Here is a 10,817-nt window from a genome sequence, read left to right as displayed (position 1 = left end):
CAGAGAAGAGAAAGCTTCAGTGATAATCATCAGAGAAGGTAGGATCATTGCTGGAGGAATATGGAGGGAAAAGGGTGAGAAAGTGCCACTGGGTTTATCTCTAGAGTAATGAGACAGGTACAGTCCCATATTTAGTCAGCCTACAAAGGTGGTCTCTAATTTGAAGGTGCTTTACTTGCTACCTAAACCAGTCTTCCCCAGCTCTCATTCTGTTTCCCTCTCTCTCTTTCAGAATCTATAGATGCTCTTTAGTAAGTTATTTTCCACTGAGTCTCCTCTTTATTCTTTCCCATGAATTCTAGGTTCCTGTTCCATTTTCTGTCCCATCACTTATCATTAACTACTCACTGAATATGTGTTATGCATGATGTGTTGTCCTCTTTGTTTCTCAAGTGATTGGACTTTTAAAAAATATATTCCCTAACTGTTTTTGCTGGAAGATTTTTCTTACTGATAGCACTTAATTGTTCTGTATTGTTGTTGTTTTCCTTTAGTGTCCACAATATATCTACAAATAATGCAATCACTTCTGACATTTGGTATTCAGGCTAATTTCCTATCTTACTAATCTCTATAAATATTCGAGAGAATATGTAGTGACTGAGTTGGAGTAGATTGTCTTGATCTGCTCACAAATTTAAGAGAAATAATTTAGTGTATTAATGTGGAATACCCTGTTGGCTGCAGTTTTTTTTTTTTAAGTGATCTCTATGCCAAACATGGGGCTCAAACTCACAACCCAGAGATCAAGAGTTGCACGCTCTACTGACTGAGCCAGCCAGGTGCCCCTTGGTTGCAGTTTTAAACAACTATTCTTTATTGGGTTAAGAAACTGACTGAAGTTTCATGTAGTTAAGAGGCTCATTCCAGGAATCTAACCACAGTAATGACTGTTACATTTTCTCAAATAGTTTTTCCATTGTGATTATGGTTATGATTCCTCTTCATTTCTCTATTTTTGTGATGCATACTTTTAGCAAACATCTTAGCATTAATGAGCTTTCCATTCCTAAAATACTTGTGTCATGTTTTTAGGATTACTCTTCTTAAATAGGTATGACTGCATTGTATTTAACTTTACTATTCCGTGTCTTTTCTTGGTCTACATTTAGTCATATGATGAGCTTGAAGATTCCTTTTTTTGTGTTCAGTGGACGCTTTTGGTCTCAATCTTTATTATACATCTAACATTTCATGTGTTGAATGCCTAGTATGTGCAGGCACCATGTAAATTTTTAGAAAGACAATGGAGAACAAAACAGTCACAACTTCTGACCCACAAATAAACATAAAATCACCAATGTGAGAGGCACATTAAGGAATAATACAGGGTGCTCCACTTGTGCTCTTCACATACTCTGTCCCTCCTGAACCTCACTGTCTGCTCTCCATCTCACTGGCCTCTCGAATCCCTTCCATTACCAAGCTCACCCAACCATGGGGAAAGTGCAAATTCTGTTTTTGGGACCTGAAATATGTGCTTTTTCCTTATTTCCCTTGATTAACAATTACCCATCCTTCCTCTTGCAGCTCAAGTATACCTATTTCAGAAAAGACTTTTCTATGTACCTCCACAGACTAAATTGGTTCTCAATAATTATTTCTCTTTAATTAATTTCAATCTCTAGACATTAGGAATAACAAGGACCTCCTTTCTATCATGCATAATGTAAACATTTATTTTCATGTTAAATTTGCCTTTTAATTTTTAAAGGATGATTTCCTTTATAGAAGTTTTCGAGTATTTTAAATCAAATCTACCAATCATTTTTTTGCAATGAAAGTGCTGATTTGGGGGCACCTGGGTGGCTCAGTCTTTAAGTGTCTGCCTTCAGCTCAGGTCATGATCCTGGGGTCCTGGGATCGAGCCCCACATCAGGCTCCCTGCTCCATGGGAGGCCTGCTTCTCCCTCTCCCACTCCCCCTGCTTGTGTTCCTTCTCTCACTGTCTCTCTCTCTGTCAAATAAATAACATTTTAAAAAAAGATCTCAAAAAAAAGTGCTGATTTTTAATACAACAGAAAGCTGCTCCAGGGCACACAGGAGCACACACTCCCACACAAACTTTGTATTTTACTTTAATGGTTGTGTGCTTCTGTTTCACCCTATCATCTATGTAGTCCACCTGTTCTTCTCTCTTCTTAGAAGAACCACCTGGCAGGTGGTATCTGAAAGAGGGAGGTATAGAGTATTCATTAATGAGAAGTGCTGGAAGGTGGTCAAAAGAGTTACCAGACCTATTGTGTTTATAATGATCAGAATTCCACCTTTGATGGCTGCCTCAGTTTAATATTGATAAGTGATAGCCATACAAGATAGATTTATTGTGGTGGTAAGGACAGAAACTCACATTTTTAAGTGTCCACAGAATGTCACAAGAACCACAGTAGAAACATTACATGCATCATCTCATTTAATTCACTAACCAGGCTTACACTGTAGGAAATACTTACCACTCCCATTGTAGAGGTGTACTATCTGCAGCTACAAGAGATTAACTAACTTTCTCAGGGTCACATAGAGGGTAAGTTGGTAGACCAAATTTCTGTTCTAGAAAGACTGACTCAAGATCCCATATTCTAAATCACAGCTCTATACTGAATTTTGGGATATTTGTCTACCAAAGGGATCAACAAATAAAAATAGCTACCATTTATTGACATCCTACTGTGTACATGAGCATTCTGAATCCCCACAAAGAAGTTAATAGCGGTAGCCACATATTTAGAATGAAAAATAATAAGACAATAGCTAACTGTCTCATTGAAAGGAAGGATCACCTCATTGAATTAAGGCTATTTGAGTTGAGAATCCACATTGTATAACTAGTATAGAGATATTTGAATAATGGAGATTATCAAAGAAAGACATTTGATGTCTTCACTTATTTTGGATGATCATATAGAAGAAATTGGTTTATGTCCATGGCCTCAAATAGAATTAGACCTGTGAGTAGGAAATTAAAAAATAGATATCTGCTAAATTTTTAAAAGGATACCTAAGTACATTTAGATTGAAAACGAGATACCATTTGGCTGAGTGAATGAAATCATTGCCTTTGGAAGGACTAATGGAGGGTGAAAGATGTCCACCTAACGGTGGTATTATAAAGGTGATGACTGGCTGATGTGACAGTGGCTATTCACTGAATATTGCTTTCAACTCCTCTAGCAGGTACATCAGCTACATGGAAGCAGGAAACGATACCAGAGTATCAGAATTCTTCCTCCAGGGCCTCTCAGATGATCCAGAACTGCAGCCCCTCCTCTTTGGGTTGTTCCTGTCCATGTGTCTGGTCACTGTGTGGGGAAACCTCCTCATCATCCTGGCTGTCAGCTCTGACTCCCATCTCCACACCCCCATGTACTTCTTCCTCTCCAACCTGTCCTCTGTTGACATCTGTTTCATCTCTACCACCAACCCATAGATGCTGGTAGACATCCAGGCACACAGCAAGGACATCTCCTACACTGGATGCCTCATTCAGGTGTATTTTTTTTATGATTTTTGCTGGAATGGATGGTTTCCTCCTGTCTGTGATGGCCTACGGACCAGTTTGTGGCTATCTGCCACCCCCTGCACTACACCATCATTCATGAACCCACGACTCTGTGGCCTGCTGGTTCTGGTGTGTTGGTTCATCATTTTCTGTGTCTCCCTGATTCACGTCCTACTGATGAACCAGCTGACCTTCTGTCCAGGCACGGAAATTCCACATTTCTTCTGTGAAGTGGTTCAGATTCTCAAGGTGGCCTGCTCCGACACCCTCATCAATAACATCTTCTTATATGTGTCCACTGCCATACTGGGTGTGTTTCCTCTCTTTGGGATCCTCTTTTCATACTTTCTGATTGTCTCCTCTTTAATGAGAATATCCTCTGCAGCAGGAAAATATAAAGCATTTTCAACCTGTGGGTCTCACCACTCTGTGGTCTCCTTGTACTATGGGACAAGCCTGGGGCTCTATTTCAGTCCCTCTGAGACTCATTCTTCCCAGAGCTCAATTGGCTCAGTGATGTACACTGTGGTCACCCCCATGCTGAATCCCTTCATCTATAGCCTGAGGAATAAGGATGTGAAGGGGGCCCTGGGAAGACTCCACAGTCGAGCCCTTTGTCTGTGATGGGTCACTGGCCTCAGAACCAAGGGGACACTGTGGGCTCCAAAGGCAAATATTGTGCATGTAAATCTTCTGGGTTTTTTTCCTCCCCTAAAAGACAGGCCTCACTGCTATTCCCAAAGTACCCATGGGTTTGCTTTTGTTAGGTTTTGTTTTTGTGTTAGTTTCTCCTTAACAACCTCCTCAATAATTCTTCTTCTCTTTTTTCTTCCCTATTTACAGCCCATAACATTCTTTGGTCAGCTTTCCTACAGCCATTCCTGAGATTTTCAATATTATATGTGAAGTACTTATATCAAGTGCCAGCATGGTTTCCTCCCAAAATTGTCCTCTGGAATGCTGCTATCCTTCACTTTAAGTTGGTTTTGCGTTTGTTTTTCCCTGGAAGAAACAGAATGGAAATCATACAATAGTCATAACCAAAGTGCTTGCCATATCAACAAGACTGTACTTGTTGCTCTACATCTGTAAATTTGTGTATCTTGTCATTTCCTTAAGATATTTTCTCCCTTTTTAAAAAAGATTGAGGGTGCCTGGGTGGCTCAGTTGGTTAAGCAACTGCCTTCGGCTCAGGTCGTGATCCTGGAGTCCCGGGATCGAGTCCCACATTGGGCTCCCTGCTCAGCGGGGAGTCTGCTTCTCCCTCTGACCCTCTTCCCTCTTGTGCTCTCTGTCTCTGTCTCTCTCTCTCTCTCTCAAATAAATAAATAAATAATCTTTAAAAAAAATAAAAAATAAAAAAGATTGAGATTGGGATGTGGAAACCTGACCCTGAGCTCACCCTCCTAGGTTTGCTACCAGAGTGTTCCTGAAAACACTGGTGTCATTTTCAGCTTCAACAGTGGGATGTTGATTTGAAACCTTGTTGAGGGTTTTTTTCTTTTTTTAAGATTTTGTTTATTCATTTGTCAGAGAGAGCGAGAGCGCACGAGTAGGGGGGCGGCAGGAAGAGGGAGAGGGAAAAGCAGGTTCCCTGCTGAGCAAGGAGCCCGATGTGGGACTCGGTCCTTGGACCCTGGGATCATGACCCGAGCTGAAAGCAGACACTTAACTGACTAAGCCAGCCAGGTGTCCCTCATTTGTTCAGGTTTATAGGTAATATATTGCGTTGCATATCATTGAGATATTGCCTATTTGTCTTCTTTCCTCTTCCTTCTTTCCTTCTTGTCCTCTGCCTATTCTTTGTTCTACTGGACCTTTATTTCCCATTATTGTGGTTTTAAGCTACATCCTCAAGATCCTAATACATGATTCCATTAAGTTTCAAGCAATGTTGAATTTTTGTCTATGTGTACAAATTGAGGAGGGGACCAAAGAAGTAAATATGATTGCAGTACAGAATTGTGAGCATAATAATGTTGGTGTGTAATAGAACCTGTTGAAAAGAAAGGTAAAAGTTTTCAACTCAAGTAATTCCAGAGAAAATATTTACTTAATGAAATTACTGAGGTATAATTTGCATACCATGAAATTCACCCATTCAATTTTTGTAAACTTATAGAATTATGTGACCATTACCACAATGCAATTTTAGAACATTTCTATCACTCCAAAAGTTCCCTTGCCTCCAGTTGCAGTTAATGTCCACTCCCACCTCAGTCCTAGGCAACACCTTATCTGCTTCCTGTCTCTATAAATTGGCTTTTTCTAGATATTTTATGTAAATGTAATCATACAATATGTGGTCTTTTGATTCTGGCTTCTTTCACTTAGCATAATGATTTTTGAGGGTTATCTATGTGGAAAACTCATATCAGTATTTTGTTTCTTATAATTGCAGAATAATACTCAAACGTATAAATATACCTTTATTTGTTTATTCGTTTATCAGCTGGTAGACACTTGGATATTCCAGTTTGGGGTTATTATGAATAATTCTGTTATGAACTTTTGCATGTGCGTCTCTGTGTTGACATGTGTTTTCATTTCTTTGGGGTAGATAACTCATGGTGTAATTACTGAGTCACATGGTAAATTGATGTTTCATTTTTAAAAATCTGCTAAACTTTTTTCAAAGTGGATCCACTATTTTACATGCCCACGAGCAATGAATGATGGTTCCACATTTTCCATATCACCAGCACTTGGAATTCAGCAAAAACTTCTAATGGGACAATGCACTTGAGCACCGAGTGACGAATAATCAGTAGAAATTTAACTGAAGGATGGTTTGGGTAGGAAGTAGAGAGGCGAGTTGGAACTAGAGGAGAAAGGAACCGCATATACATAAACATGGAAAATTCAAGACAAAGGCATTTCAGGAGGCTATATGGAATGGATGAATGAGTTATTAGAAATAAGCCTAGACAGGCAGATGGAGGACAGGCTATTAGGAATCTAATGTGAGGGACGCCTGGGTGGCTCAGTCGGTTAAGCATCCGACTCTTAACTTTGGCTCAGGTCATGATCCCAGGGTTGTGAGATTAGTCCTGCATTGGCTCTGCACGGGGAATGAAGCCTGCCTGAGAGTCTTTCTCTCCCTCTGCCCTTCCCCTCTCCTCCCCGCTCTGCTCTTAAAAAAAAGAGAGAGAGAGAGAATCAAATTTGACATATTAAGGATTTTGAAAGCAATGGAGCACTAGAGCCATATTGTAATCACAGGTGTAGTATGAAGACTTTAGGATTGCTCTGAGTGGGAGAAATTGGAGGCAGAGGGAACAATTAGGAGACTGTTGAGGTAGTCGAGGGGAAAAGATAATGGGGACTCGGTCCTTGGACCCTGGGATCATGGGTGGCAATAACATGGGAAGATTTTGGAAGAGAGGCATATTAATTTCCTATTGACCTAGCCAGTGGCAATAAGATGGGAAGGTTTTGGAAGAGAGGTGTATTAATTTCCCATTGAAACTGTAACATACTGACATAAGTCTAGCGGCTTAAAATGACACAAATTTATTATTTTAGATTTCTGGAAGTCAGAAGTCTAAAATGCAACAGCAGGGCTGATTTCTTTCTGGAGGTGCTTGAGGAAGTCTGTTTACTTGCCTTTTCCAAATTCTAGAGATCCCCTCCATTTGTGGGAGTTTTGGAATTCAGGTATAAGACTACAAAGCCCCAGTAGGGCCCAAGAACAAGGAGGGACATTTTGAGGAGGCAGACCTATGCCCAGGTGGTCGGCTTGCTGACCACGGTCCCAGCCACACACCTGAAAACAGCGATATCCTCATGTGAACTTGGCTATAGCCCCATTTGGCCTTGGCACCAGCACCATCCCTCAGTCCCCAGAAGGAGACACATCCACCCATGCCTCTCAGGTAACAGGCTGCTGACCTCACTCTAAGATGCAGATCTTGAAGCAGCCCACAACCCAGCTCCAAACACTCTGAGCCATGATGTAGGAATTATGAGGGGAAGACTCATCCATCAGTGCCGCTTGAGGCAGGCCTACAGAACTCAGTCATGGATGTGGACCCTAAGGCAGTCCTATGACATGGCTCCAGCCCCTCTCAGCTGTGTTGTGGGGCCATTCATGCATGCCTAGTGAGAGAGCCATACTTTTCCACACAACTGGGAAGATAGCCCTGCCACCTGTGGATCCTGAAGAGAACCTTTGTCCCAGGCCCAGCCCTACTGACCAAGGTCCTGGAGGCAGTCCTGTCTACCCAGGGACCAGACAAGGTCCACTTCCCTACTGATAGGATTTTCAACCACAGATTGTAGTACAGATCCAGGAGCAGCTGTATTACATGGCTTTAACCCAACTCAACTATGATCCCAGAAGCAAAACCACCAGGCCTGAAACCCAGCAGGAGAAGGTCTTTATCTAGTGAAAGCAGCTTCTAAAGACTGAAAGAAGTGTTTGCTCCTTCAAATGCACAGACCCTAATACCAATACCACTTGTCTGCATACTCTACCAGCTGACCTGTGAAGGATGCCAAGCTGAATATCTACCACTGTTACATGCAACAAATATTACCTGCCATTATATATTTACCATGAAATATTAAAACATATAAAGCTACCATAATCAAGAGTGAGATATGTTTATATATAAATACATTACTAGTACACAAGAGTTCTAGAAACTGATACAGGTATTTTTAAGAACGTTTTTTTAAATAAGGGTGGAATTCCAATTCAGTATGCCAATTAACTTATCAGTAAGTGGTACTAAAACAATTAGCCATATTTTCTGGAGGAAAAAATGTGACTGGATCCACTACCACACACTACATGTCAAAATACATTCCATGCAAATTAGAGATTTAAATGTCTTTAAATATATTTAAGAAGAAAATGATAAAATCTGAATAAAATATGTAATTTAAAGAGACTTAAAATTAAGGCAGGGAATGCAGATAGTCTTTTAAAAAACAGACTTCTTTGGGGGCGCTTGGGTGGCTCAGTCAGTTAAGGGTCCAACTCTTGGTTTTGGCTCAGGTCGTGATACTGGGGTCATGGAATCATGCCCTATATTGGGCTCTTTGCTGGGCAGGAAGTCTGCTTGAGATTCTCTCCCTCTGCCCCTCCCCATGCTCTCACTCTCTCCCATAAATAAATAAAATCTTTAAAAAAAACTAGACTTCTTCACCTATATAACACTTAAACCTTTGTACAGGGGGCCTAGAGGGCAGGGCGTGAGGCATGCAGGAGGGAGAGGGGCTAGGCTGCGGCAGTGCCCAGGAGCATGAGGGCCACAGTACTGCAGGCCTGGGGTCCTGGCATTTTTTAGTATCTGTGAAAGCTTCCTTGTAATTCATTTCTTCTCACTACAGTATTAAGAATTATACAAAATTGAAAAGATATGAATGAATATCCTAAAACAAGAATAAGTAACATTAAACTCTTCTTGTTACTCAGATTTCTCTGGAACAAGCAGAATTGCAGATGGATTCAATGGAATTTTCTCTGATCAGTTATAGTATATGTTCTATAAGAAAACCAGACTAAAATATTTTGACAACAAAGAGGATGACTCTGATACAGAGACATCAAATGATTTGCCAAAATTTGCAGATGGAATCAAGGTCAGAAATAGAAATCAAACTACCTGGTTCCCAGTTCTGTACTGAGAATTCTAGACCACACTGCCTTTTGTGAAAAAACATCTGCTGATACTGAAATCTGTGATGAAGAATGTGACTCACCTGAATCGGTCAACAAACTCAAGAGGAGAGTCCTAGAGAAGTTCACACTGCTGAAGATGTTCCAATTGTTGCAGAAGTGCATGCAATTTCTGAAGAGTATGATTTGGAGACAGAAAACAATTCCTCTGAGAGTCTCCAAGACCAAACTGATGAGGAGCCACCAGCTGAAGTTTGTAAAATTCTTGACAGGAGCCAAGCTTTGAATGTGCCTGCCCAGCAGAAGCGGCCTTTACTGAGAGCTAATAGCAATGACTTCTGTAAATGTGAACTTTGTGAGTTCAACAGCAAATATTTTTCTGCTATAAAGCAGCATATGATGCTGAAGCACAAAGGTACTGATTCAAATGTGTGTTGAATTTGCAAGGAAAGTTTCTCTACCAACATGCTTCTGATTGAACACACCAAACTGCATGAAGAGGATCCCTGCATTTGTAAATACTGTGATTACAGAACAGTGATTTTTGAGAACCTCAGCCAGCACTTTGCAGACACCCATTTTAGTGACCTTTATTGCTGTGAGCAGTGCAATGCACAGTTATCTTCAAGCAGTGAACGCTACCTACATTTCCAGGAGCACAGCTGTGATGGATAGGACTAGTGTCTGTTTTGTAAACATGAAACCAATGATCCAGAAGACTTGCAAAGCCATATGGTAAATGAACATGCGTGTAAATTAACTAAGTGCTAAGTATAACAATGGAGAACATGGACAGTACAGCCTCTTAAGCAAAACTGCCTTTTTTGGAAAAAGATTTTATTTATTTATTTAGAGAGAGGGCACATGGGGGGGAGGGGCAGAGGGAGAAGGAGGGAGAGAATCTCAAGCAGACTCCCCACTGGGTGCGGAGACTGACACAGGCTCAATCTCATGACCCTGAGATCATGACCTGAGCCCAAATCAAGAGTTGGACATTTAACTGACTAAGCCATGCAGGCACCCGCAAAATTCCCTTTGACAAATGTAAAAACTTCTTTGTATGTCAAGTATGTGGTTTTCAGAGTAGTCTTAATATGAATGTTAACAGGCATGTTGCTATTGAACATACTAAAATTTTTCCTCATGCTTGTGATGACTGTGAAAACAGCTTTTCAAGTATGCTAGAATATTGCAAACATAAATTCACATTTATCTGAAGGGATTTATTTATGTCAATACTATTAACATTCAACAGGACAAACTGAAGATCTTAAAAGTTCATCTACATTTCAAGCATTCAGCTGACTTACCTTATAAACATAGTGACTGCTTGATGAGGTTTGGAAATGAGAGGGAATTATTAAGTCACCTTCCAGTCCATGAGACAACTTAATTATTTTCTTCCACTTCCATAATGTTGATGTAAACTAATAAATTTGACATTTTTGGCGATGTTAAAACAACAATTAAATGTTTGTACAATTAAAGATGAAACATTAACATTGTAACAGAGATTATCAATTCAATCGATGCATAAATCACATTCGATGATGCGCATGAACAAGACGTTTCTTTTTTTATTGATGAACAACTGACATACAGTATTTGGTTAGTTTCAGGGGTACACAGTGATTTGGCATATATACACGTCATGAAATGGTGACCACAGTAAGACTAGTTAACAGCTGTCAC

At 40.3% G+C, this 10,817-nt stretch overlaps 2 pseudogenes; both read left to right on the top strand.

Moving 5' to 3' along the window:
* The first annotated feature begins 3,187 nt into the window (after nt 1–3,187).
* Nucleotides 3,188–4,123, top strand: LOC113916776 (annotated as a pseudogene).
* Nucleotides 4,124–8,865: 4,742 nt separating this feature from the next.
* On the top strand, nt 8,866–10,518 carry LOC113916774 (annotated as a pseudogene).
* The last annotated feature ends 299 nt before the right edge of the window (nt 10,519–10,817 follow it).

This window comes from Zalophus californianus, chromosome 1 (assembly GCF_009762305.2).
Source record: "Zalophus californianus isolate mZalCal1 chromosome 1, mZalCal1.pri.v2, whole genome shotgun sequence".
Taxonomy (NCBI): Eukaryota; Metazoa; Chordata; class Mammalia; order Carnivora; family Otariidae; genus Zalophus; species Zalophus californianus.
Note: the sequence above shows the minus strand (reverse complement) of the source record. Positions and strands in the feature narration are given on the sequence as shown.